This window comes from Canis lupus, chromosome 19 (genome assembly GCF_003254725.2).
Source record: "Canis lupus dingo isolate Sandy chromosome 19, ASM325472v2, whole genome shotgun sequence".
NCBI classification, from domain to species: Eukaryota; Metazoa; Chordata; class Mammalia; order Carnivora; family Canidae; genus Canis; species Canis lupus.
This window is the reverse complement of record NC_064261.1, coordinates 54,425,503-54,453,352: the sequence shown is the minus strand read 5'-3', so window position 1 is coordinate 54,453,352 and position 27,850 is coordinate 54,425,503. Positions and strand designations below refer to the sequence as shown.

Genomic DNA, 27,850 nt, shown 5'->3' with positions numbered 1-27,850 from the left:
CAAAATGAAATCCTTGGCCTTGACTTTTGGATATTATAAGCAAAGGGAACTTTGACTCCTATCATCCCCACAATTTTCTCAATTCACTGATTCTCCATGTATTGAACGTGTATTGGACCATCTCAGTAAATTAACACTAAGCAGACCACAAACTGCAATCTGGAGGCACCTCAATCCTGTTTGCCACCCCACAGTGCAAGAATCATGACTTAGAACACACACATACAGACGTGCATGCACAAAAAAGCAACTCGTGCCAAAACTACCTTTATTTCAGGCAATGCACAAATCCTTTTTTTTTTTTTTTTTGCACAAATCCTTTTTATTCTATTCTAGACTTCTTTCCTACATTAAGTGGTTACAAGATAAGAACTGACAACAGGGATGTCTGGGTGGCTCAGTGTTGGGCGCCTGCCTTCAGCTCGGGTCATGATCCCGGGATCCAGGATTGAGTCCCACGTCGGGTTCCCTGCATGGAGCCTGCTTTTCCCTCTGCCTGTGTCTCTGCCTCTCTCTCTTTCTGTGTCTCTCATGAATAAATAAATAAATCTTAAAAAAAAAAAAAAAAAAAAAAAAAAAAGAACCGACAACAGATTCCAAGACCCAGTACTTAACCCACAGCTTGGAAAAAAAAGAACCACTTCATTGTATGTCATCTTAATACATAGTGGGCCCCCACCTGGAAGGAACTTGTATCCGAGGCTTTGCCATGTGCCATTGTGATTCCTCAAGGAAGCAGCTGTGGTATTCACCACTTTCTTAACCTTCTACGTTTGAAACACACCATGTACGTTCTTCTTAATCCTCACAATAGCCCTTAAAGCAGATACTATCATTTGCGCCACTTTACAGATGGAAAACAAAGGCTCAGAAAGGTCACGCTACTTGCCCAAGGTTACTCAGTGGCAGGGCTGGAATGTAGAGCCAAACGGTGTGATGCAAAGGGGGCTCTAGAACAGGCATGATGAGGACACAACACAGACCCACAGTCCCCTGTAAGAATCCTTGGATCCAAACACAGGTCAGAATTCACAAGTCTTGGGGGGAATGTAGGAAGGTAATCGACAGAGTGCCAGGTCTTCTCAACACGTGTCTTCTTGACACGTCTGGGGCACCATCCCGCAGTCAAATCAGTAGCAAAGCCTAAATGTTCACCCTCGGTGGGTATTCCTCAAGGCTGCGCAGGAGCGTCCCCGTTAGCTGAGGTCAGGGTCTCGGTTCCGTACAGAAGAACACGGATTGCGATCCAGGCGTCTGAAGTGGCTTCACAGACACTCACTGGACACTAGCATGTGTTGCTCTTTTATTACCGGCAATTAGACTTCCCTGATGGCGCCTGAAGACACTCAGGGTACCACGGGGAGGTTTCTATCTCAACAAAGGAAGATCACGATGCGCCTGATTCGGAAAGCCTCAGCCGCTGTGAGGTTAAAAATGCCAACTAATCACAGCAACGAAATCCCTCTGCTCGACCAGTATCGTAAGAACCTCACTGTCGCACCGTCGCCTTGTATCGGAAAGGAAGCTCATCTTTTCTTCTCATGGGTGTCGGCGCACAGCCCGAGCTGTAGGTTAGAGGAGATGTGACCACCTAGTCTCAGAGTTGGCTGCGCTTCGGAGTCCCCCGGGAGGCCTCCAGGAACACGGACGCCTGGGTCCTCTCCTGACACTGTGGCCCAGTCAGTATGGCCCCAGTGGGGTACAGCCTGGTGCTCAGGGCTTTCAGAGGCTCCCCAGGGGCTTCTATCGTGCGGCCAAGTTTGAGAACCATGGGGTTAAAATACCCACCAGAGTGGGCTCCCTGTCCCAAACACCCTGGCAGCTTTTTAAGTAAAGAGTACTATTCTCCAAAATATCATCAGCAGCATCATTCGGAACCCCAACCTAACTACTAACAGGCCTCCAAATGGTCCAGCATTAGAAAAGGTTCCTATTTATAAATTTCAGGGAGTGCAAGAAGGCAGGGTTAAAAGTTTCTAAATCTAACCACAAGGAAACAAATGTTGGCTCCAGCTCTGGAGTGGGGCTGCTGCAGAACCATACCCAGGCGCCGACCCCCCCCCCCCCGCCCCCACAAGGATTGTACTGAGAGCTCATTCTTTTGCTTATTTTTGGTCCTTTGCTTTTTTAAGGCACCCTGCAGTCAAGTGCTAGGTACAGGAAACTAAAGAGCTTTCTGCTAAATAATTTTGCTTTCTTTGTCAAGAAGAATAAATATATCTTACTCGCTCAATGTAAACAGCCTCTCGCTCCTCTGAGGATCAAAACCGGGGGCTGAACGACCTCATTTTGTTTTGTTAAAAAAAAAAAACCAAAAAAAAAAAAAACATGATTTGTAACTGCATTTTCCAAAAGACAAAACGTGGTCCCAAATTGCCAAGGGAGTTAAACTGATATCCCTTGGCTGTTCAGATGGTCCAAAGGGCAAAAATGCAAGGCCAACTCAACTCCGATAAAAACTTAGAAAGCGACAGCCTACAGGGCTTTTCTGCTCTCTATTCCTTTTTATGGCACAGCTTGGAAAATTAAATCTTCCAAGCAACTGAAAATTACATTCCTTGCCTCTTTAGACACGAAAGGGAGGTCTCTTATGCAAAGCCAAACATTCTCTAACACTTCCACACAACAGAGTTCGGTCATACGACGAGAAATCAAGATCAAGGATAAGTTAACTGTTCGCAGGAAGCCAATCTCTCATTTAAAAAAAAAAAAAGAAAACAGTTAAATCAACAGCCTTCATTAAAAGAGCACATAGCTGTGAAGTTCCTGCTCCACACTCGCTTTCAAATGAGAACTGTTCTTATTCCCTGATAGCTACAGTTTTCTCTGACTCCATGTCAAATTGGCTTACTGAACTCTTGGGTTTCCCATCCAGGTACCAACCAGAAGGTAGGACTCCCTCCTTATTAGAACTGTTTATGGCCATTCTCATCACTTTGATTCCACAGTACAATGCAATCCTGCGCAGCATTCAACCTGCAAGCAACCTGGAAGTGGCCCTAGGAGAAGGCTCTATTATAAACCTTTCCCGGCAGGACCATGTGCTAATTATGGCCGTAACGGGACACAGACTTGATTAGGCAATTTTTTCCTTGAAGAGTATCATCTACTGTCATTTTCTAATCTAGAGGAAAACACTTTCTATCCCCTTATAGATACTATTTTCATTTTTATCAGCTTCTTAAGACCTAAGGACGTTGCAGTTGTTGTCAAACCATGGCTAGAAATTCATCGACAGCGACCTTTCAAACGCTTTCATCTAAATCTTCAGGTGACATCCTAGGAAAACAGCCAACAGCAATAGCTGACATTTATTGAGCTATTAGTACGTAAGAGGCCCTGCTCCAAGGGAGGAGGAGATGATCTGAAGCTAAAGACCATGCTCAATTCACACCATGACTGAATTGGCCTAAATGGGACCAGAACCCAGGTCCCCCCGCACCCCCCCCCCCCCGCTTCCTAAACAAAGCTGTCAACACTGCATTATTCTGCCTCGAACATCACATACCTCCTTAAGCAGCCACATTCATCCTCCATGAGACAGAGGGGGTGAAAAACTATCGCTAAAGCTAAGAGTTATTCGGGGGCGCCTGGGTGGCTCCATCAGTTGAGAATCTGCCTCTTGATTTCAGCTCAGGTCACGGTTTCAGGGTCGCGGGATTGAGCCCTGCATGGGGCTCTGCACTTGGGACTCCACTTGCCCCTCTCCCTCTGCTCCTCCTGCCACGCGTGTTCTCTCTCGCTAGCATTTTTTTTTTCAAATTAAATAAATGAAATCTTTAAAACTAAGAGCCATTCAAATCTGTTTGAAACTTCTAAGGAATTCAGACACAAAACAGGCGGTGGGGGTAGAAAAGAGGAAAGAAAGAGACAAACACAACATCCATTTTCAAGAAGCTTTAACCGGAAGGAATGCTCATTGGTAAAACCAGTGTCTCAGTCTAATGCGCCAGGTCAAATGCGGTGGCAGGTAACTAATCTGAAAGTCAACACGAAGCCAAGGGTAGTCACAGAGCCACTGTGTTTCTCCACGTCAGAGTAAATAACGCCTCTTTATAAAATGCTCCCATTTCACAATGGAGAAAACCAAAGGACTGAGACGTTAATAGCTAAAGAAAAGATAATCAGAAAGTGTACTTTGCCTCTTAATTGCATGATCAATTAAGCACGGACTTGTCAACTGCCAGCCCCCCCACGGGGGGTGCAAGGACTCGTGAGGTTCAGCACTTCCACCCGCTTGGTGAACCACTGGGAAGTCGCACGAGCCATGGGAAACGCAGCAAGGGTGGAGAATAAAAGGGAAATGAAAGGAGGAAGGAGGGTGTGCCCTGGGGCGCCCCAACATTGGGGGCATGGAGAAAAAGGACTAACCGAGGAGGCCAGAGAAGAGGAAGCAGAGGTACAGGACCCAGGAGGTTGGTGGTGCAACAGCTCTAGGTCCCGACTCAGGGTGCGGTGCTTCCGGGGCAACAGAGACCGTTCGTTAATCCTGATCCGAGAGACGCTCCTGCCTCATCGGGGTCACACATGATCCCCAGGAGGCCTGGAATAATGGGGGATTCTAGGATCCTGAGAGAAATGCTGAGCTGCAGGGGAGAAGACCGCAGGGGACAGGAGGCCGCTCATGAGGACCTCGTTCCGTTTCATTGCCAGATCCCCGGACGAAAGCGCCACCGTGTGACTCAGCTCACGGAAGAAACCGGGGACTCCTCTTGGCCAAGAGGACAGCGGACTCCCCTCCTTCCGTCACGGCGGGCAAAGTGGTAACTGATTTGAAAGGTCCCAAAGCATCACGTGTAGCATACGCTGCGCCTCCCTGTCACTTAACGTAGACCCTAAAACCAGACACCAGTTCCAACAAAAGTCATCCGGCCCCACGAGCCCTCCCCGCTGAACCTGTCCTCCCAACAAATCACCCGGTCACTAATTGTCTTCTGAGCGCTTGCTGTGGCTGAGTATTACCCTATGGGGGAGCATTCACGTCCAGGCTCCCGAAGAGTCTGTCAAACAGTCACAATGTGAGCCACGCGTGGAGTTACATTTTCCAGTAGCTGCATTAGAAAGTAAAATGAAGGGGCGGCCTGGTGGCCCAGCGGTTAGTGCCGCCTTCAGCCTGGGGGTGTGACCCCGGGGTCCCAGGATCGAGTCCCAGGTCGGGCTCCCTGCATGGAGCCTGCTTCTTCCTCTGCCTGTGTCTCTGCCTCTCTCTCTCTCTGTGTCTCATGAATAAATAAATCAAATCTTTAAAAAAAGAAGGTAAAATGAAGTGAAAATGATTTCAATAACAATATTTTAGGTATGTTGGTTTGAGTAAGGCATAGCAACCCATAAACAGTATGTCACGGATGAGATAATATAAAAAAAGAAAAGTCGGTTTTTTAAAATCCTCAGCATATTTTATACTTCAAACACGTTCCGATTCAGATGCTAAACTCCCATCAGATATGCTTATGTTTGGATTTCACAAAATAGACAGTTGAGAAAATACATTCTCATCCCCAAGTATTTCTTAGCGTACAGAAAAGTTTTCCGTTAACTCGGTATCCGTTTTTAATTTTAAATCAATTAAAATGAAATAAACAGTTTTCTCCCAGATACAGCAACCAGGGTTCAATGCCGCAGAGCATGAAGCAAGCGGCTCCCGCACTGGGGGGCTCGGGCCCAGGCACTCACAGCTGGAGGACGCCTGGCAGGGATCTCATTACGGTGAGGGAAGGTCTTTCTAAAGAAAGGCGTCAAGGGAGGGAGTTGTTCAGAATCCCCCAAAGGTACGCGGATCAACGCAACCAGGACCATCCTGTGCTTTCTCATTCGGGGGTCGAGCTGGTTCCTCAGGTGATGACTTGGGTTAGCAATTTAAGGAGAGCAATTTAGGACTGAGTGAGAGTCTGGGATCTGGGGCCCAAGCAACCGGGTTGAAAATCCAGGCCACCAGCCACAGGACCTTGGGCGAGTAGCTTACCCTCTCCGCGCCTTGGGTTCCTCAGTGGGAAAACGGGACGATGACGGCAGCACCGACACCAAATATGGGCATTTGGGGACCCAATGAGCACAAAGGGCAGCTGGCAGAGCGCAGCGCCGGGGGCCCATCCAGAGCTGCTGGCTTGCACCACCTCGCACCAGACCTGCCGTCAGAAGTCAGGGGCTGCACAGCAAAAGCCCATCACGCGCACGAGCACAGGCCACGCGCACGCCGGACAAAGACCGCAGCCAGCTCGCTGCTGAGACGCCACGCCGAGTTCATCCCACGCTGCCAGCATCCTCCATAAACAGGGTAATATACGTACAGATGGTCCTTTCGATGGGACACGCATGCCATCAAAACAGGGTTCACAGGATCAAGATAGACGCAGGCGCGAGCTGCTGCAAGAGCTCTGTCAGCCTGCCCTCTGCAGGGGGTGGGGGAGCAGGGGGGTGGGGGAGCAGGGGGCAGGGGGGCAGGGGAGGCGGGGCCAGGGAGGCAGGGGGGGTAGGGGAGCAGGGGGGCGAGAGAGGTACCGCTCACCAAACGGGCCGAGCCGAGTTCCAAGTGCAAGCACATGTGGTATTTATTAAGCTGGAGGAGTCTGATTACATCTATTTTGAGATTTCTGTGTTGTATTTGGTTTGCCAGAAGGAAGGACAGTCCATGAAGAATTACTGACGAGCAGGTTCAGCACGTAGGGAGACGTGTGGGTGCTTCCAGGCCACGGGAGTGGGGTGGGGAGAGGGGCGGCGGGGCACAGGGCCGGAGGAAGAGGGGAGAGCGGAGCTCGGGCTCAAGCAGGACTGGCTGGAGGGCTCCGGGGCTCCGGGGCGGCTGCGGCGGCTCAACAGCGGCAGGTCGGGGCCTGTGCCCGCACCTGTGCCCACATCTCTGCGGCCGCCCCCCTGCCGGGGCGCCAGGCGATGACCAGGGGACGGCCCTGTGCAGGCCATCGGCTCACGGGCACCACCGGGCCGCGGGCCACACGTGGCAGTCGAGACGCACTGAGGCTGCAGGGCACCAAGCAAGCGCCGGGAACGGCCGAGGGCAACCGCCGGCCTGTGGCTCCAGCACGTCGGGGCGCAGACGCTGCTCCTTCCTGGGCCAAGGGGAGAAAGGCGGGCTTGCTGTGCGCTAGAGGGGACGGCTGGAGGAGGGGCCGCGCGAGCGGTGGGGAGGGCAGGAGCGGCACCCAGGGGCGGCGCACCCCCCTCCCCGGGCCTGATGCCCTCGGGAGGCCGCACGGCGGGGGGACGGCCCGGCGCCGTCTTTGGTGAGGCGACCTCGGCTCAACACTGCCTGAAACCCGGCACGGCCGGGCTCTCTCTGTGCCGTCGACTAGAGACCCGGGGGGGCCGGGAGGCTGAGGCAGGAGGCCGGCCGGGCAGGCCACAGGAGGCCATGCTCCCTCTGAAGCCACCTGAGTTGAGGAAGAGCCACGAGGAGAAAACAGACTCGGGCAGGGAAGCGTCCCCGGCAGCGAGGGCGCCGCCTCCGAGCCAGGGCGTGTGCGCGACCCCGGCGACCCAGGCGAGGCCGCCCAACCCGGCAGCACCCCCGGCCGCAGCTCATCTCTCTAAGGAGCGGACGGGCATCCCCCGGGCGGGAAGCGCTTCCACCCCGCGGGGCAGGATTCGGCCTCGGGGCCTCCTCCACGCCGCTCGTGCAACGCCTCGCACGCTCAGGCCTACACGGACCCAACGTCATCCTCTGGGGGCGAGCACAGGCCACTGGAAGTCGTGACGCTCGCCAAGCACCGCCCGGAGACACCTTCCGGACAGCGCGGCCTGCTCCCTGGGCCCGGACAACGGGGCTGGCGGCCGGCTCCCACGGACGGCCCCGGGCCTCCCGCAGACGATGCAACTGGAAGACGAAGTCGGCTACGGCTGGAAGGAGGGAGCAGGCCCCAGCAGACCTCGCGTAGGGCAACACCTCCAGCCCGAGGCCCTCCCGTCCAGGCGGGGAGCCGGAGAAGGCAAAACACTCAGCTGCGCCCTGATGCCCTCCCGTCCGAACATTTGGCTCAACAGTCCTGGTTTCTCCAGAATCCCCGTTAGAGAAGGCTGGAGGGAAGGGAATCCTCTAGAAGCTGCCTTTGCACAGCAAGAACTCGAAGGTCACTAAGCAACCCCCCTCCCCGCCCCCACTACGACTCAAGGCAAATCGCACCCGGGCCTCCAGGGGTGGTGGTTGGTTCCCCGCAGCGGGTACCACCAGGGGCTCTGGGGCAAAACCGCACGGGCGGGCTCTGATCCCAGCTCCGCCCCTCGTAAGATGCGTGGCCTTGGGCAGTCGCAGGCCCCGAGTTCTTCACAGTGAGACGGGGACGTGCGCCCCACCTCCCGAGGCTTGGCGGGCACTGCGGCCGTTCCAGGCGGGCGAGCCGTTGGGGCTCTCGTTTGATTATTTAAACACCGAGATGGAAAAACCATCTTGCTCCCCGGAGTCTTGCGAACGAGAGCTGCGGCAGCACGGACGCTCTCGGACCGGGCGGGACTTCCTGCCCACGGCAACCCCTGAAGCTATAGGAGGGCAGATCCAGAAACCCCGCTCTAACACCCAGAATCCGATGCCCCCACCGGCTGGCGGCTGGCGGTCCCCGAGCTCGTGCGCCGCACCGGGGAAGAGCAGAGGCCTCCCAACAGCCGGCGCAGCGCTCCGCACAGATCACGGATCTGCTGGGCCACAAACATCCAATTGTTAATGAGATTTTTTTTTTCTAAATATCAAAAGAAACATTCTTTGTAAATCTAAGCACAAGGGCTCTATTATGAAGAGAGAAAACAAGCCACAATGTGGAGGCAGCGGGATACTCTCTATGGCCCCCTCATGTGGGGACAGAAACACGAGACCCAGGTTCAGGACGTGGCTCCACCGCGCCCATGACGGGACGTCTGAGTCTCTGGTCATTTCAGCAGCCACCTGAGGACGGCCCCGCTCCCCCAACACGCCGGCCTCCGTCTGCTCACGTAAGAACATCGACTTGAGCGTCTGAGGAAGCCACCGGGTTCCTCCTCTGTCCGTGTTCACTCCCGGCCAACTCTCATGAGTGGAGGACGTATATGCAAGCGCAGGCCCCCCCAGAGCTGCTGTACATCACAGTCGCTTGGGGAGCCTTGGACACTCTGACGGGGGGGCACCAACTCATCGGCGCACCTGGATGTGGCAGCTGAGGACAGGCCTTTTTAAAGCTGTCCTGCAGTGATGTTAGGGAACCACTGGTCGACGCCGTTCCCAGCTCAGCGATGCCCTCTCCTTTGCTCCACACCTCGATTAAGTCATGCCTGAGCTACCTTGTTAGACACACTGCCCCGTCAGACGCCCTGCTCCGTTAGAGCCCTGCCCCATTAGAATCCCTACCCCGTTAGACACCGTGCGCCGTTAGACACCCTGCCCTATTAGACTTCCTACCCCGTTAGAATCCCTGCCCCGTTAGAGCCCTGCCCCATTAGAATCCCTACCCCGTTAGACACCCTGCCCCATTAGAATCCCATTTAGCACTGCCTAAGATGGTAGCCACCAGCCCCATGTGACTATTTGAATTTGAATTAATCAAACTTAAAATACAGTTCCCAGCTGTACTTGCTAGCTTTCAGGTGTCCAAAAGCCTGAAGCTAGTGGCTACCCCACCAGGCCGTGCCATGTACAGAAAGTTCTACTGGAAACAACTGCTCTAGCCCACTCTTCTCTCAATTACCCTCTGCAAGTGGATAGGAATTCATTCTGTAATTACATACCATCTTCAATTATTTGAGTATCAAAGACGTCAAACGTTGTCTCCACATCTAAATCTGTCCTACCCAATACAGTAACCCGCAGCCCCATGCGGCTCTTGGCAGCTGAAATGCGGTTAGAGTGATTGATGAACTGAATTTTTAATATTGATTTTTAATTCAAATTTAAAACCAGATGTTCGCTTCAGTTACTGGACAACTTCTAAGAATGTCTGGGACAAATTCAGTAGGTGAATCTACTTTTTCAACTGTACGTTTGATAGTCTAAATAAAGATCAAGTGTTTGCAATAAAAATTTATTAAAAAAAATTTTTTTTAATTAAGTAAACCCCACCCTCAACACAAGGCTCAAACTCACAACCCCAAAATCAAGAGTCACGTGCTCTACTGTCTCAGCCAGGCAGGTGACCCTCCAATGAAAATAGAACACCAGATCTGAAGACTTAGTATTTTTTTTTTAAAGATTTGTTTTTATTTGAGAGGGGGAGAGTCTTAAGCAGACTCACACTGGGCAAGGAGACACAAGACTCTGAGATCAGGACCCGAGCTGAAACCAAGCGTCAGATGCTTCACTGTGCCACCCAGGCACCCCAAAGACTTAGTATTTTTAAAAGAATGTAAAGTATCTCATTAGTAAGCTCTATATTGATTACATGTGGAAATAATATTTTTGATATATTACATTTTTTATATTAATAAAAAATAAAAATCTAGGATTTTAAATATATGATTAAAAATAATTTCACCAGGGTGGTGCGGCGGGGGTGGGGGGGTGCTGGTGGCTTAGCTGAGCTCCCAACTATTGGTTCCGGCTAAAGTTACGATCTCAGGGCTGTGAGATCCAGCCCCAAGTAGGGCTCTGCGTTCAGTGGGGTCTGCTTGGGATTCTCTCCCCTCTCTCCCTTACCCCTCTGCATGTGCATTCGTGCATGCTCTCTCTCTAAAATAAGTAAATCTTTAAAATAATAATAATAATAATTTCACTGGGGCACCCGGGTGGCTCTGTCAGTTGCGTGACCAACTCTTGGTCTCTGCTCAGGTCACGGTCTCTGGGTTGTGGGGGCTCCGTCCTCAGTGCAGAGCCCGCTTGGGATTCTTTCCCTTTCTCTCCCTCTGCACCTTCCCCTCCTCGTGTTCTCTCTCTAAATAAATAAAATCTTTAAAAAACAATACTAATAATAATTTCACCCATCTTTCTTGTCTTTTAATGCGACTACTGGGAAATTTAAATAAGCTACGTAGTTCACAATATTTCTACCGTACAGCTCTGCTCTAAATTATCAGTTCTTTGAAGGTAAAGATTATATATATATTACTCCTGTCTTACTCTCTACAGAGAGGGCCATTGTGGGCAGACAAGGTATTAAACAAATATTGACTCAATTTAATTCAATACTAAGCCAAAAAAAAATACTTTGCTTGCTCCTAAGTTTGGTTACACTGGGGTGAATTTTAACTGTGAGCTTTGCAACAAATTATAGATTTCCATCCAGAAGAAATTATGTAGGAACTTCCTTCAGCCTTTCAATTTATTTCGTCTGGTAGGACACTGTACACATAATGGCTGTTGCAAAACAAAACAAGCATTTGAATTCAAATAGTTAATTATCATTATTTTAATTTAGCTTGACATGCACAGAACAAGCTATTATTTGGTCCCACCTTGGTTCATATCGTCGCAGAACTTTACCACCAACTAAAGATAAAATGACCTCCAGGTATGCAAATGAGCTCACTGAAAAAAAAGTGTGAATGTTCACAACTTACGGAATATTTTTTTTTAACAGGCACAGAGAACTGGCCTTAAATTGAATCAAAGGCTCATTATTAAAGTGCCTACTAGCACACTTCATCTTTTAATAGTTCTCCTTTCACAAAAGATGGCAACATTTTTTTTTTTTTTAAACACCTATATTTTGTTTGGTGACTAGGAAACCAGATGGAAACTTTGGTGATTTCCAATTCAAGTGTTATCACCTCTGTGACGGCTTTTAGCTCATAGAAACATGTGTTACTTTCAGTACTTCCTCTTCTGGCCCAGGGCAAATCCTTTTAATTATTTACAATAGATAGGAACCTCTTATAGGAGCTCCAAAATAGCTAGTTACTTAAGGCTCTTCTTTTAATTAAAATTGTTGTCTTCTGTTTCTGCCATAAAGTTGACAGAAAAATCAATAAAAAGTAGAAAACACTTTGCTTAATTAGCCTCATAAGCAGTTTCACTTAATGCAGTGAGATCCCTCAAAAGGGAAAAGGACAATTTCATAAAAATAAATCTAATCATTTGGACCTAAACCCTCCTAGAGGGTCTAGGAAATCATGTAAAATAACAAAGACTCCATTCCAATCTTAACAACAGCAGAAATCAGAATCATGGCGTATTCATGAAAGGCCTCATTCCAAAAATGCTTGGTTCAGTGGGAATTCAGAGTTTTGGGTATTCTTTGCATTCCAACGACCAAGAAGAACTTGTTATCGGAAGGCGCTGAGGGCACAGAGTTCGCTCCGCATACCCCCAACAATTAGCCATCTTTCCCGCTTTCAAATCTTTTCCATGACCAAATTCCTGCTTTTGATAGTTCACGTCAGGTCCCCGCAACGCAGAAAAGTCCAATAAAAAAGTAAACCTGAAGGCAGGGCGATTTTGCCGACCTGATTTTGCCTCCGCTCACTGTCCGCCTCAGCCGTTTCTGCTCAGCACACCGACCGGCTCCTCGTCTGCCCTGAACTTCGACAACACTGGCTCCGAGAAGAGGGGCACAGCTTGACGGCCCGAACGATCTGGTTCACACTTCCCACAGGACACCCTCCTCCTGGATGAGCACGCACCTGCAGGCTGGCGTGCATTTCTCAAAGCCATCATCATCTCCCGGACAAGGACAGCGCGCGGTCCGTCACCAGGAGAGGAGAGCTCACGCGCTGCCGTCTCCGGGAGCGTCCAGCTCACGGTGCCTGGCGGCTGCTGCTTCCGCATCGCCCACTGAGTCTGCTAAAAAGCCAAACTCCTGGGCCCCGTCCCAGGCCATTCAATGCATCTCTCGGAGGGTGAATCCAGGACTCTGCTTTTAAGCACCTCAGGATGGCTGGTCCAGAGGGAAAGATCAAGTGTATTCACAAAGGACTTAATAGCACTTGCTAATTATGATCAGATGGGGAGTAGAGAGGGCCAGTGTCACAGGTTTCATAGGAAGGGTGAGCAGAAGTAAGGGCGGGGAGCATCTGAGTCTCGCAGAAACAAGTCAGGCAACGGCATGGCGTCGGGAACGTGCAGAGCTGCACGGAGACCCAGGGCGAAGGCAGGTAAACACATCCAACCAGAACGCACGGCTCTCGTGCAAGACCAGGATGAGAAGGGGGGCTGCGGACCGTCCTGTGGGGGGCCTGAGGGCCTCGCCAAGGAGTACTTGTGGGTCAAAGAATGACAAATCAAACCAGCTAGCAATCATGGCAGTGGTGTCAACATTGGAAAGACAATCTAGAGGCCTCTTTATCTGGGTCAGAGAACCGAAGACACGGCAGCCAGAGCCCATTTCTCCTTTTCCGGCACACAAACGTGTCCGCAACCTTATCGACAGAAGCTGGGACTATGTTAGCGTGCACGGCAAAGGGGTTTCACGGAGGTGGTGATTAAGGACCTGAGACGGAGATTATCTGGGGGGGGACCCAACCTTGCAAGGCCATGGCCAGAAAACCAGAGAGACGACCGTGTAGGAAGGACATGGACAGACATTATTTGGTTTAAACACGGAGGAGGGATGGGGCGGTGAGCCAAGGAACATGGGCCACAGGAAAAGAAAGAAATCAGTTCTTCCCTGGAGCCTCCAGAAGAAACGCAGGCCTGCCAATACCTTGACTTGAGCCCGGCGGGTGAGCCTCATCGCACTTCTGACCTACGGAACTGGGGAGATCGTAGATCGGTGTTGTCCTAAGCCACGAAATTTGTGGCAGTTTGTTAGGGGAACAATAGAAACCTGGTCCGTCTTCTGCTCTTGTCTCCCTCACCAAGGCCTCCTCCCCTAGACATGCTCCCCGACCTGCCTCCACTCATCACCACAAGGGTTCTGAGAGGTCCCTCGAGCCGCACACAGGCCCAACGCCGTACGTCACCCGCTTCAGAGCCGTAGAGCCGAGGTGTGAGGAAGGGGCGGTCAGGCACCGGGAGGGCCGGCGCACCTCCATCCACGTCATCTCCACTGAAGTCCCCCCGCCGGAGTCACTTCATCTCCAAAAACAATGCAAAATCTTGGAGCCAATCCAGATACTACAACCATGGTTATGGCTTAAAAGCATCAGTTTATGTCTGTCACGCGTCCCACGTTAAGCGTCGTGACGAGCCGAGCTCTGGTCACCTTTGTTTTCCTGGCTCCTAGCCCGGTGCCTGACCTACAGTAGGTCCCCGATAAACAAATGAGCAGACAAGTCGATCTCTCAGAGCTTCCTTCTCAACCCTAGCCCAGCCCTGATCCCACGCTGGCCCACCCCCGTCCTAATTCTGAGACGTACTAGACACTCGGTGTTTTTATCCGACTTCCCTTAACAGCCACGTCCATTCTCCCGGCGCCGGCGGCAAGCGCACAGCGTCACTCGAAAGCATCCTCCCACTGAGGCTCCCACCAAACAGCAAATGCTTTCAAAATACGCCACTTCTGTCAATTCTCTGGTTCTAAAAGGCTCCTCAAAAAATAAATAAATAAATAAAAGGCTCCTCAAACCCCCCTTCTCACGCGGACTTAACGTTTTACTTTACGTTAAAACCCATTCACCAAGACGAACGCACCCTGCAACACTCGGAACTTCCCGGGCATCATCAGGAGGACGAAAGGGACACGAAAGCTCAGGTGACCCCACCTCCAAGATGTCCCAGCCTCCCACCCGCTTACTAAGAGCGTCGGCCTCGTTCAAGTCAGAGCTTCCCCCCCGTTCCACACTTGCCGGAACCTTCCGCTGGCGCTTCACCAGCCTGCCTTTCTCATCCTGCCCGTTGACTTATCTGTTCTGTTAACACCATCTTTTCCTTAAAAGGACTTCATCTGATTTGATTCAATTTCCTTATTTGTTTGCTTTCTCTCCCCAGGGCCTCGCGCTGCGGCCCTCCAGGGGGACCCCGCTCCCACCCTTCTAAGCGCACCTTCCCGGCTGTTTCCTTCCTCCGTCTCCCGTCTCCTGGCCCGGGGTCCTGTCCTGTCCCCCCGCCCCGCCCCGGCCCCGGCCTCCACACAGGACGACACCCTGTCGGGTCCAGGTCCTCCAAGGCAGCTTCTCTGCCCTGCTACGGACCCCGGACCCCATGCAAATCCTGGGGACCGTCTCCATCACACCTCTGCTTGGAGAAAGGTACCGGGCAGGGCCCCACGGCGCCCACCCTGAGGTGCCGCTGCCTCCGTCTTGGGAGAAACGGCTCCAAGCCTCCAGCGGGGAATGCTTGGTGGGGGCTGGGGTACTCGCCCCCCCTTCCCCCTTCTGGGGCCCCTAATACAATGGTGTTAACAGCCATCCTAGGTCCTTTCCTCGTGCATGTTGATTTTTAAGATCTTATTTATTTATGCCTGAGAGACACACAGAGAGGGACACAGGGAGAAGCAGGCTCCCTGTGGGGACCCAGATGCGGGACTCAATCCCGGGACCCCAGGGTCATGCCCTGAGCCCAAGGCAGGCACTACCCCAAGCCACCCTGTACCCCATGCATGTTCATTAAAGTTCCAATCGTTCGGGGCCCTTGGAGACGGGGAGTGGAGCCTAAGGGGGAGCTCCCGGGGCCCTAAGGGCCGCCGCCCCCACAGCAGGCCAGCCAGCGCGGAGCCCTCGGGACGGACTGACGGACCGACGCTGCAGGCACCACAGCCTTGGGCTCAGAGGGCTCGGGCGGCACCCGGAGTCAGAACCACGGATTTCTCTGTGCCTCTTGCGCTCCACTTGTCACCTGCGATCCCACAGGATTCTAACACTTCTCAAGCGAAATGTCACACCCGCCCAAAGATGGGTATTTTCAGCTCGAGGTGCGAGGATTCTCACCTACGGCGTCTCCAAGAACTACTGATAAGTCTTACAGGCTCATATTTAATACAAGGCCAAAAAAAAAAAAAAAAGGATTAACGAAGAACGGAAAATGGGGTCTGTACCAGCCCATCGCACGGCCCGGTCCCGCTGCAGAGAGAAGCTCCATCCTAATATGAACTTGCTCGTTCCCTGCCAGAGAGTAACCCAGCCTGGTTTCTCAAATACTCTTTGCTTGCGTTACCCTCATTTTGCTTGTTTTTGCAACCACGCTCTTGGCTTCCCGCGAGCACATCTGGGGCACGTGTGCTTTCCACCAGGCTCCAGTGCCCGTGCTTTTGTTGCAGAGTCTCTCTCCTCTCTCTGCTCCGGGGCCTGTGCTCTAAACCAACCAGCAGCCCCCGCAGAACTCAGATCCCCCCCACCCCCCAGCCACCCGACCAACCTCTATGGAAGCTGCTAAACCGGAAGTAAACCAGCAGCTGACTTGTAAGTCCTCTTGTTTGTTCCTCTAACAAAGAGGCTCAGAAGCAGCCGGACAGCCGGCGGCCAGCAGGGCAGGGCCAGCCCGACCAGCCTCCCGCAGGCCCAGCTGGGGCCTTCCTCGGAGGCCAGGGCCCTCCTCCCCCCGGGCCCATGGGGTCAGGAGGCTCCCTGGACATGGGCACCTGGGGGCATCCAAGGGCGGAGGGCTCCTCACTGGGGCATCTGCACACCACCACACAGGGTCAGCAGGGCCCAGATCTGGATGTGAGCACCTGGGAGCACATGGGGGGCACCTAGGGGTACCTGGGGGCACCTGGGGGCAGAGGGCTCCTCACTGGGGGGTCTGTGCACCACCACACAGGGTCAGCAGGACCCAGATCCGCTCCTGACCTTTCACGCTGCCCTATTCTCTCTCTGATCCTGCAGCACACAGAGCCTCAACTCTGGTTTATACTGGGACTGAGAAGCGGCCGAGTCCCTGAGCCTGCTGCCTCCAGGGTGACATTCGCCACTAACTGCACCCCACCCGGGGCAGCCACCCCAAGGCCTGCACAGAGATGCAGAGCAGCCCAGGCCAGGCCGTCCTCTGCAGCTGCAACAGACACTTGGTGACTTTCCCCACATAAGGACAGGGCCCCTCCCCTGCAAGAGAGAGAGAGAGAGAGAGACAGAGACAGAGACAGAGACAGAGACAGAGAGGGAGGGAGGAGGGAGGAGGAGGGGGAGAGAACACAGTCTGAAGCACCCACGTGGGAACCATCTGAGCCGGCACATTTGTACCATCACAAAAGTGTTTTCTAAAAGACTTTTTTTTTTTTTTTTTTTTTGCACAAATTCCTACCAACCCACGTTGATTTGCCTTTGTAAAGAGGTTTCTGGCAGCGGTGGCAGCTAGGGGTTTGCTGCCCCAGAACAAGGCTGCAGCCCTGAGCACCCCCAGCGAGGGAGGCTCCGGGAGGAGAGGTCCAGACAAGCCCACAAATGTGACCCGAGGCAGGAGGCGGGACGGCTAGGCCCCTGCCCGGGGGACGGCGCTGCTCCAGGCGCTCAGGAGGCCGTGCTGCCGCCGAAATCCCATCGCAGAGGCTCTGGCCAGAAGCGACCCCCGGTGCCCCAGGACGCGGCAGGACAGCTGGGGACACTTCCACCGCGGGCCGGCGGGTGCAGGGCCCACCCAGCAGGGACCCCGGCACACGCGGCTTCAGGCCGAGGTCAGGCACCCGCAGGCCACAGCCTCTGGGCTGGGGCAGCCCCTGGTGCCTCGGCTTCCCCCCACTCTGTGGCCCCGTCCCTCTGCCCCCACCCCCTTCCCGGAACAATAGAAAAACAATGCCACAAAGTAAAAATTAGCACCTCCAGCAGAATGCAGAGAAGACACGCACTTTAGCAGTTATCTGATCCCACGGCCCTTAAACTTTTCTTTTTTTAATCCTGGAACATTTTGTTCAACAGAATCTTACTCTGTTAAAAGGCAAAACGAAGGCAGAGCTGTCCTAACCACGGCGGGGGGAGGCCAGAGGCCCAGCGCCGCCCAGCAACACCTCCGAACCCGCCACCCCAGGAACGACACGCGGAGCAGCGACCCGGCCTCACCATCCTGTTCCGGCTGCATTGTGTCCTTCGAGAGGACAGCACCCAGTGCCTTTGAAGGACGGGGTGCAGAGGCAGGCGGCGGGTTAGGAGGTTTTGCAAGAACTCAGGCAAGAGACGCTGGAATTATAAAGGTTTGTTTTTAAAGATTTTGAGAGCGAGCGAGCACAGAGCGGGCGGGAGAAGCAGGCTAGCCCCAAGCACAGAGCCTGAGCCTGACCTGGGGCTCGATCCCACTGGGATCACAACCCGAGTGGAAGGCGGATGCTGAACCTATTGAGCCACCCGGGGCCCCAGGAGATGCTGAAGTTAGGCGGAGGGGAGGACACAGAGGCCAGCAGAGGGAAAAGGGGCCAAACTCACCCAAAAGATGGGCCTGGGAGGGGGCAGGGGCGGGGAAAGCCGAGCTGACCGGACTGTGCTTTCGGCCCCTAACCATAGGGATGCTGATACGCGTGGGGTGGACTGTGTTACAGACCAGAGAGACGAACCAATCGCCCTTGCTATCTTTTTTTTAAACAGAAAAGTTTTGGGAGATTTTTGAATAATCAATCTAGTTAAAGGCAGAAAGAATATTTTTGTCCTAAAAAAAAAAAAAGAATATTTTTGTCCTTAAATATAACACAGAAAGTCACCCAGTCCCTAGCCGTGCTTACCGCACCGTACGGCACCGCTCGACACTATTACAGAAGAACCCAGGCGGACCGTGGGGTCCGGGCTAGGACTCAAGGGACCGTGTCCCGTTGGCGGCTTCCTCTGGCGTCTAGTCTCTCTTACTAACGTAAAGCAGGGGAAATTTGTGATGTGACCTCAGGTTCTGATTAATACAGGTTTCACGTGTTCGGTCTTCTGAGACGTGTGGCGTTTCCTGTAGCGCGTTCGTCTAATTGCTTTGACGGTGCAAATATTAAAACTGGTTTTTATTCCCTGGACACGCAGTGACCGAAACTCATCAGAGACTTTTCAAAGAATTAAATTATTTCTGGGGCGCCTGGGTGGCTCAGTGGGTTAAGCGCCTGCCTTCAGCTCAGGCCACGACCTCAAGGTCCTGGGATCGAGGCCTGGGTAGGGCTCCCTGCCCAGCCGGGAGTCGGCATCTCTGTCTGCCCCTCCTGCCTCCTCCCCTTCCTCCTCCCCATGTTCATGCTTGCCCATGCGCGTGCTCGCTTGCTCTCTCAAATAAATAAGAATTAAATCATTTCTGTGTGGGTTCAGCTAGAGACCCTAAAATTGGAGGAAAGAGGAAAGAAGTGGGTACATCTGGAACGGGATAAGACTCGTCCTTGAAATCTGTTTGAATAAGCTGAAGTTTATATGGGGTGGAATATATAAAGACAGTGATAATTCATTAGACCACTCTGGGAACACATAGGAATTTTATGTGGTCAAACATGTGACCACATTAATGCTTTTAGCAAATAATTCTGACACTGTACTAGAGAAGCTTCTTCTAAAAGCAAATTTCATTTTAAAAGCCTCTGGATTTTTTTAATGGTTGTCTATTTTAAAAAGCCACAACTCTTACATATATCCATTTGCACTACATTACTAAGCAGTGGAAACAAGATCTAAGTCGGAGCGTTTTCAGCCTGTACCAACACGGAGTTCCTCTCAAAGCGGGTGGATCCACAATGGAAGGCTTTCTCTCCTCTCTAGAAGCTAACAACAGGTAATCCTAAATGCCTGAAAGATGCATTTACTGTTATTTAAAAAAAGAAAAAAAAGGTGATTGGTCCCTCCGTATAGGGGTGAAAGCACCAAGGTCCTGCCATAAAATCACAAGAGAGGAGGAGTCAAGAAAAAATTGAGAAATAGCTGGGTGGCTCAGCGGTGTGGCCCAGGGTGTGACCCCAGGGTCCTGGGATCGAGTCCCGCGTCGGGCTCCCTGCATGGAGCCTGCTTCTCCCTCAGCCTGGGTCTCTGCCTCTCTCTGTGTCTCTCATGAATAAATAAATAAAATTCTTTAAAAAATTTTTTGAAAAATATTACACTATTAATTAATTTTGCAGGAATCCATCAGATGGTAGGAAAATCCTGTCAAAGGATCTTACATCCCAAGACCTATGAGTGGAGTCAAAAAGGAAAAAAAGTAGTCCCTGCATATAAATACAGATTCAGCTTGAAGGTCACACACCTAAGGGGCCTCGTGCAATAAATATCCAAGGGAAAAATTCAAGAGAGAAGACAGAAAGACAAAAGATGGGAAGAAAGCAAAAGGGAGGAAAGAAGTGTTCTTGAAACAGCCATCCTCTAGTCCTTTCCGGCAACGAGGGCGCACAAAGGTATTTACAGAGAGAGAAGCGCGGCGCGCGTGCCCTCCTGGTGCCGGGGGGGGGGGGGGGGGGGGGGGGGGGGGGGGGGGCGGGGTGCGGCTCGGGGTTGCCCCAGTGCTGAGCACCAGCCTACCCAGTACAGGCTTCAACACGCCTTCGTCGGGCCCGCGCCTTCCCACTTCTCTTTTTAAGCCAAAGTGCGAGGCTGCAAAGTACCAAACAATCCTGTATGTTAGAGACTCTTCAAGGGACAAGAGCGGAAGACAGAGAATCCAGGCACGTGGACTTTTTCAGTTCCCGGGGCAAACACACATCTTAACGCGGTACGGCCCAAGGATTTTCTTTTTTTGAAAATTTTTTTCCTAGCCCCAAGGGGTGGTCACTGACCTACTTTTATATTCACTACTAATAAAATAAAATAAAAAAACTGCAAGGCTTCAAGAGAATAACAGAACCTAATGCACGGGTGTTCAACAGGTGCTTGGATGAACGCATCCGGGCTCAGAGAGCTTTCTCAAGAAGCCGTGGAGGGTTTCCTCTGACGCCGCACCAAAAATACACAGGAGCCGCCCCTAAGTGTTCCACTCCACGTGCAGCCTGTGCTTCCAAGGTCAGTCGGGGAAGGAGAATTTTACGAGGGAGCAAGCTCCTCGGTGTTATCCTTCGAGGGGCAGCCCAGGCTTGTCCTGACAATTAGCATTTCATGTCCCCCGAGGGTTCCTTTGTGTTATTTCTGTAGGAATATTACTAACATTCCACTTAAGAGCCTAAGGTACCATGTCCTTTAAACTCTCTCTCTCCTTCTCACATGTAAGGCCCAAGCAGGTAGGAACACTTGCCCAATATTTTGCACGTACTCTTAAAAGCAGCCCTATAAAAGGAGCTTAAAACCAATCCTATTCTCCAAATATTTGACATCAAGCAATAAATACCTAAACACCAAGAACCACTGAAACAAGTACAGAACAGCCTTTTTGTCATTACTTTTTCTCAAGGGTCAGACGCTAGGTGCAAAACTCGATGCTGCCAAGTACTTATCGTGATCCACTCCCTCCCATATGCAGCCAGGTACGTCCCAGTGGATTCAATGGGTACGGGAAAAACCGGTCTGGAAACACGTCTACAACCATCACTACGACCTGCAAGCGTGGACCAGCAGCCTATCGATGGAGATGCCGCCTCCAGGAAGCCGACTCTCTGCAAAATTACAGCTAAATGATAACTATCAAAGGGGAACAGCGGGCCTTGATTATACACCGTAAATTTGAATGAAACTCACGGCTATGTAATAAACCACTTCTTTACTTTGTGTAACTCATCAAGGAAGTTTAAAATACTCAACTCCTACTATCGTCTACCTAAAATTCTGAGAGTTCCCCAAATCAAAAATAAGCTGAACGTATTCAGGACAGCCTCTAGAAGACCATAAAAGTCTTTTTTCTAAAAAGATCCTTTCTTCTCCTTCAGGGTAAATATCATCACTACCCTGGAAAACCCTCAACTCAGCCCATCCACCAGGGCTCAGCTGCCTGTGAGATCCCATGATGTGACTCATCGCCACCTTTTTTTTTTTCCTTCTCTGGACCTTCTTTTTTAAACCCCACCTTTTCTAAAACAAGGAAAACTGTGACACGCCCAAGTGAGCACGACTTGTGCTGGGGGTGTAAGAGGAGAAGAGGAGAAGTCTACACCAGGATGTAGGAAAGTCGGCACGGGGGTGCACGCCCCTATTCCAATACCACACACACACTAAGTACCTCACTTATCTGCAGATTCTTCACTAATAATGACTGATAACCCAGAGTTACGAGTCTCTCATGTTCTGTCTCCCTCCCTGGTATTTCCCACTCATTTTTTTCTCCTTTCCCCTCTATTCCCTTTCACTATTTTTTATATTCCCCAAATGAATGAGACTCCTCTGGGAAACGAACTAGGGATGGTGGAAGGGGAGGTGGGCGGGGGGTGGGGGTGACCGGGGGACGGGCACTGAGGGGGGCGCTTGATGGGATGAGCACTGGGTGTTATGCTATATGTTGGCAAATTGAACACCAATAAAAAATAAATTTACAAAAAAAAGGTAAAATCTACACCGTTAACAAATGAACAAACAGAAAAAAAAATATATAGAAAAAATAATGACTGGTAACCCATCACCTTTAAACAACGGCCGACCTTTTCATTGACCTTAGATCATCCTTTGGATGAAAATCTTTGTTTAACCGAATTTCCTAGAGCAAAACCACCAAACCGCTCTTCAATTTCAGCTTCAACTATTCACCTGGTACTTCGTAGAGATGCTCTATGCAGATTCTCAAGGAGGATGCTTCTCTAAATTATGTAAGATTCCAAACAATCACAGAAGCAGAGAGAATAACACACCGCACCTGCAGGGACCTTCCGGGATCACGGGGATTTTGCGATCCCGCACAGAAGTTTAAAGAGAACCTCAGCGAGCACGTGGTTCCACCCGTAAATACTTCGACACGCGTTCTGAGAAGGACCACGCTACCACCGAGATGATGCTGTAGCATTCGAGAAACCTTTTCTTCTCTAAATCAGATAGCCTGAGTATTTAAAATAAAAAAAAAAAAGAGTTTATTATTTGCTTAAAATAAAAAGTCACTGGTTCAAACAAGACCTAGGGACAGTCCATCAGAGCTCAGCCCAGCCAGCCAGTGTGGATACAGACACCGTTCATTATAACGCCAAGTATGAACCTGGCAAAAAAAAAAAAAAAAAAAAGACTCACACTCTACATACACCACACACATGGCCTTATTTCTTATAAGGTCAGAGAACAAATTATTAAAGTCTGAATGAAAACCAAAGTCAGCTGGAGGCTGGAATTTTCCTGGAAGGCCATGGTTTCAGCTACTGTTGCTGTTCAGCAAGTATCATGAGTCGGGGCTCAAGGTGAACTGTGATGATTTGGGAAAAGGACCCAGTGTGGGTTTGTGGGGGACGAGGACTAGGCGGCTTGTCAACTAGCCGACCAGAGGCTCTGACCATGGGCTGGTGGCATTTCATTTCATTTCATTTAATCAGCATGAAAATCAAGCACGAGCAACCAGTCTACGCCGGTGGTTTTCAGAGCGGGTCTTCCCCAGACCAGCAGCACCACTGGGAACTTGTGAGGAGACACAGACTTTCGAGCCCTAACCCTGACCTACGGAATCAAACCTCGGGGGTCGGGCCCGGGAACCTACGCTTCAGCAGGCCGTCCCGGTGATTCTGCTGCACGCCAAGGTTTCAGAACCGCTGCTCTAACACGGTGCTGTTCAAGTTCAAAGTAGTTAAAGTTAAAGAACAATTCAGTTAGCGAGTGAGTAGCTGCCCCGCGGGTCGTGCAGACGACGACCGTCTCCACCGTCACGGAAAGCCCCACTGGGCAGCAGGCGTCGGGAGCACTTAAACCAAACTTTAATTTACAGCCCGTAGAAGACCAGGCTTCTCTAGTCCTGGGGTCCCGGTTCTGCACGGATCTCAAAGCCCGTAGCCTCCGGGGGTCTGGTCCGCGACTTGATCCCAGAGTGGGAAATCCGAGAACTGGGGGAAAGGCACGAGGACTGTTCTCCAACGTGGCCACGCAAGCCACGTCTGGGTCCACAGATAAGGTTCGGGACCACAGGCCGCCGCGGAAGCGACCGTGCTCACCAGGGACTTCGTGCACTGGACCAGAGCACGTGAAGCTCCTGTCTCCTTAGGGCGGTGAGTATCTGACGCAGTAGGACCAAAGGTGCCAGCAGAGGTTGGCTCTTCGACAGCTGGGCGATGGGGAACCAGGGCGACTCCCGGGCAGCTCCTCCAGCCTCGGAGGACTAAGACCCTGCCGGCCGCCCAGGCAGGAGCAGAGCTGGCAACGCCTCAAGGTGAGCGCACGGCGGCCTCATCCATACCCTCCCACAGGGCAGTGGAGCGGAGCACACCGGGCTGCCCCCACGCTTGCTGAACGTTCAATGGACTATCATATTTTTTTATTTATTATTTTAGACAAAGAGCACAAGTGGGAAAGGCAGCAGGAGAGGGAATCCTGAGCAGACACCACACTGAGCACAGAGCCCTACATGGGGCTCGATCTCACGACCCTGAGGTCACGACCTCAGCCAACATCAAGAGCCAGACCCTAAGAAAAAAAAAAAAAGAAAAAGAAAAAGAGCCGGACCCTTAGCCAACAAGGCCGCCCAGGCACCCCTGCCGATCTCAATACGATCCCTGCACTGGCCTCGGGGAGTCGACTGGCAACGCTGCTAGGACGGCACAGGGCCCCGGATCTGCACCGAACCGAAGCTAAACTAGGAGGCCAGGGGAGGGTCTTCGGAGCTTACGATTCCCCGTCAGCGCCCCCCGCTCACTCACCTCCTCAGTCTTTTCCATAATAGCTCATCTCTCTGAGGAATAGGTTTTGACGGTTCCTCAGGAAAGCCCCTGTGTGGCCCCTAGACGAGGGACCCTGAACCCACGTCATCACTCGGTCTAAATAAAGTTGGCAAAAAAATAAATAAATAAATAAAATAAAGTTGGCTGCTCTGGGCCACGTGGACGGGCACAGGGACCACCCGTGCGGGGGCTGCTACCCTTTGTCCCTCCCAGCCCAGGGGGTCACAGGCATTGCCCCCTCCCTTCTAACCCTTCCACGGTTCTTTGAATCTTCTGGTACATTAACCGCGCTCAAGCCTCTTCCATCGTGTAACAACACATCTCCCAAACCTCATGCCACCTGCTTCCCCCTGCTCACCAACGGCCGCCTCTCCCTCCATAACCCGTTTCCTGGCACGTACTGTGTGAACAGCCTGTCCCGATCCTCCCAACCCCGCTGCTGTCTGGCCCGAATCTCTTCCAAGTCGCTGAAAATCCCAGGCCGGAGCTGACGTTTCAGAGCCTGGCCCTGACAGGTGCAGTGACCTCCGAACCCACCTCCAGGTTGTGCAGCCACACGGGACCTGCTCAGGGCCCCGCTCCCCTGCCGTACCAGCAGCCCTCAGCACTAGTCCTGCTCCTCTGCTCCCTCCTAAAGGACGTGCTTGTGTCTTGGCCCCCAGGACAGAAAGCAGGACGCACTCCTGGCACTTTGTCGCCTCTCTGGCTGCCCCGCATCTTCTCTCATTACCTGTGACCCTTAGGCCTCTGTCCCAGGCTCTCCGCGCTCCCTCTCCGACCTGATTTCATCTCTTCTCAGGGGTCAACTCTTGCTGATTCTTTAAGTTGTAGCAGCAGCCTCGCTCACCTCGGAGCTTAAAGCCAGTGTCCCAATAACTGAATGCGAGGTCCCAAAGGCATGCCGTCCCGTCATCCTGCCCCTTGACCCCTCACAAAATCCTGACCACTGCGTGGGCTCTATTTCAGTGAATGGCACCACCTTGCATCCAGTTGCCACGTGAGAAACCTGGGCTTCACCCTTTCATTCGTCGTATCTAACCAATCCCTCTTAAGTGTCCCTTGATAGACCGACCTCTCTTCATCACTTTGTCAGTATTTCTACCAGAAACAACGATACAGCGCCCAAACTGTTCTCCCCGTCTCCGCTCCCGCCCAACCCCTCACCATTCCCCATCCCCTTCCGCTGCAATCTGAGTGATCTCCCTAAATGAGAGATTCTGGAAGTGCGGTCCTCAGGCCACGGCCAGCAGCAGCAGCACCTGGAAACTGGGTAGGAATGCAAAGTCTCAGGCTCCCCCCCGGGACCTACGTATGTGGAACCGTGGGAGCGGAGCCAGCAACCCGTGTGTTTTAAGAAACCCTCCAAGTCACTGTCCTGCACAATAGTGTTTGAGAACCACTGCTTTAAAATATAAGTCCAGGCAGCCTGGGTGGCTCAGCGGTTCAGCGCCGCCCGCAGCCCAGGGCCTGATCCTGGAGTCCCGGGATCAAGTCCCGCATCGGGCTCCCTGCACGGAGCCAGCTTCTCCCTCCTCCTGTGTCTCTGCCTCTCTCTCTCTCTCTCTCTCTGCATCTCTATGAATAAATAAAATCTTTAAAAATATAAATATAAGTCCACAGCAGTTTGTCATTGTTCCCACCGTAAAGGTCAGCCTCTTCCATACAACTTATCATAGAAACAGTGGCCCTAAAATGAGAGTTACGGGGTGATGGGATGAAACAGACACATGAACAGACGACGGTCAGCCTTACGGCAGGGGAATGAAAGGGGGGTCTCTGGCAAGCGGAATAGCCCAGGGAAAGGACTAAAGGGAGAAATACATCACCCTGAGGACTGAGTGTGCGGAGCGTCACGGATGGGGCTGAAGGTAAGCTGTCCAAAACCGTGGTGGCCCACGGTACCTCCTTCCCTTCCTTTCTCAGGTGTCGAAATTTGATGTGTTCCTCATCCAGCCACCCCGTCCCCCTTTCACCAGCCGAAAAAGCTTCCACGACTCAGATTTCACATACAGAACTCCCTAACCACCATTTTCTGTTAAAAAAAAAAAAAAAAACCCACAACCAAAAGCAGAAACAAAAACAAACCTAAGTAGGAAGAGCTTACACCTCAGCGTCTGCTCCCACAAACCATACGCGCGCTTCAGACTGGCCTTTCAGGTCCTCCCCGAGCACTCCCTTCCCGTCACATTCTAGGTCTCCTTTAACCCTCCTGCTCCTTCAAGTCCCTCACCTTTTAGGAAACTTGGTGCAGCTGTGTCCCCAGCATCAGGCTCGCCTCATCACTTCAGAGGTCCTCAGTATTGAGAGGTCGTACACGCTTGTGGAAGTGCACCCAGCACTTGCCACCTCACGAAACTCAAAAATACTTAAAAAAGACACAGGTATCATCAGATCATTTAGCTCCCTCAAGGGCAAAACTGTTTTCCCCAAGTCCTCATCTTCAACACAAGCAACGTCCAAGCAGATGCCAAAATGGAGCGAGCAAGGCAGCCCAGGAGCGTCTCCGTCTGCAACAGGCCTGGACGATGCGCGCGCTCGCCGGCGGCACCACGACCGGTGAACACGCAGACAGCAGCAAGCCCGCCTTCGACCCAGGCTCCCCCTCCTCCCGGGGCCCCCACGTTCCGCTCGGCCTTCTTCGCCTGGAAAGGAGCCAGCGTGATTTAACAAGTCTCAACCCCTCGTTTCCAACGCATTCAATCTGGTCACCCTCGTTTCCACCCCTGTGACGTAGAAAAGACCCAAAGGAGCGCTACACCCGGAGTCCTTTGCCTGCAGAACTCCGCCCCATCCTGGTCTTCCTCAAAACCCGATTCAGGTCTCTTCCTGAATTGCCGTTCTAATTGCCTGAACAAACATCGGTTGGCTTTCCTTCTCCGAGAATTCGTTCTTGGTCAAGGGTAGGTTCAATAAAATGACAGCAAAGGTCAATTCCAACTTAAAGCTTTATTACCTACGATCACGTCGAGCGCTACGCATATATCAGTCCATAAACGTCGACGACAGAGACTCCAGAAATCGCACTTCCAAAAAGAGTCATGAAGAGGAAGGATCCTGCTTTCCCTGTTATCTCCCTCTTTGTTTTTTTCTTTTAAAGATTTTATTTATTTATTTATTTATCCATCCATCCATCCATGAGAGACTCAGAGAGAGGCAGAGACCCAGGCAGAGGGAAAAGCAGGCTCCCTGCAGGGACCCCGATGTGGGACTCCATCCCAGGACCCTGGGGTCACGCCCTGGGTCGCAGGCAGGTGCTGAACCACTGAGCACCCCCCCAGGCGTCCCGTGTCTCCCTCTTCGAAAGAGGCCAGGTACCCGCGGTGTTTGATTCCCACCATTTTGCGGAGGTTCACGTTGCATCCACATCCTGCATAAAACGAGCTGTACTTCAGATGTAAGTAAATAAGAATTCAGTGACCTTTCCATAACAG

General features: G+C 51.9%; 1 protein-coding gene and 1 long non-coding RNA gene across 15 annotated transcripts in view; one reads left to right on the top strand and one right to left on the bottom strand.

Moving 5' to 3' along the window:
* Positions 1-27,850, bottom strand: part of FMNL2 (formin like 2) — a 261,250-nt gene that overhangs the window by 153,843 nt on the left and 79,557 nt on the right. The gene's annotated exons all lie outside the window — the stretch shown is intronic.
* On the top strand, positions 17,566-22,640 carry LOC112673316 (uncharacterized). Of its 3 annotated transcripts, none has more exons than XR_004806982.2 (5): positions 17,566-17,903; positions 19,326-19,438; positions 19,779-20,051; positions 20,520-20,652; positions 21,107-22,640. It is a non-coding gene; the product is annotated as an uncharacterized LOC112673316 (long non-coding RNA). The 3 variants fall into 3 exon arrangements; XR_004806981.2 differs by having other exon boundaries at positions 19,323-19,438; XR_003144735.3 differs by lacking the exon at positions 19,326-19,438 and having other exon boundaries at positions 17,568-17,903.